We start from the raw sequence: 1,170 nt of genomic DNA on the forward strand, positions 1-1,170 counted from the left end.
TTCCCATTATTCACCACCAAAGGAAGATGAAGATTTTAATCCTAAATTGGTGAAAGAGAAACTAGTAGTCAGAGAAAACAGGGGCATTTATAAATATATTCAAAATGGATATTGGATCAGAACAAATTATGAAAAATAGTTTTCATAAACTGTGTAAAGTAGAAATGAGTGGATTTTTAGAGACAATTTTCTCTAAGGAAAATGTGTATATGCTTTAACAATTATAATAGGATAATATTTTACATTTATTTGAAAACTTTGAAAAATCTTGATACAGAATATGTTTTTTTGTGATAGTATAGGAAAGGCATGCAGGAAAAAAAAAAAAAGAGGAATGGAAATAGATATGGAGAGCAGGTTTCTCATTTTCAGCAAGTGGTGCTAGAAAATGAAATTAAAAATTACTGTTACAATGGTGTCTTATACAGGCAAGCTATAAAAAGGTCTGTGGTTAAGAAAGGCGATTCATGAAACAAATATTAACTACTCTACATGAGCACTTTAAATCCTAGAATGGAAACAAATATGTGAGGATATTTTGTTCTTTTCTGCTCCAGTGAAAGCAGTTGTGTAACAGGAAAATGAGTTGGTGCTACTCTTACTAATTTTAGCTGCAAGTTTTACTTTCACTGCATGAAGAAAAGTGGTTATCCAGGAAAAACTTCTTAATTTAATGAAGTCAAGGAAATGTAATCACTTTACCAAAACTCAGTCTGTCCAGAAAACTGGGAAAATAGTCCAGACTCCAGGGAGCATCATATGGTACAAGCTGGCATAAAAATTTGAACAGCAACTAATTTGCTGGACAAAGAAATTGTAGCAGCAGTCACCATAAATTCAATTGTAGCATGGGAATCAGATGAAACAAATAAAGTAACAAAACCAGACAATATCTATTGGGCTGTATTGTATTCACTTCTAGAATGTCAATATGAGTGTACACACTGGGAATATGTTCACAGCCCACCTTATAATTTGTCAGGTGACACCAAGGAAGGTAGGTGGCTCCTCAGGAAAAGGAAAAGAAAGGAAAAGGAAAGGAAAAGGAAAGGAAAAGGAAAGGAAAAGGAAAGGAAAGGAAAGGAAAGGAAAGGAAAGGAAAGGAAAGGAAAGGAAAGGAAAGGAAAGGAAAGGAAAGGAAAGGAAAGGAAAGGAAAGGAAAGGAAAGGA

The sequence above is a fragment of the Oxyura jamaicensis genome, chromosome 1, assembly GCF_011077185.1.
Source record: "Oxyura jamaicensis isolate SHBP4307 breed ruddy duck chromosome 1, BPBGC_Ojam_1.0, whole genome shotgun sequence".
Taxonomy (NCBI): Eukaryota; Metazoa; Chordata; class Aves; order Anseriformes; family Anatidae; genus Oxyura; species Oxyura jamaicensis.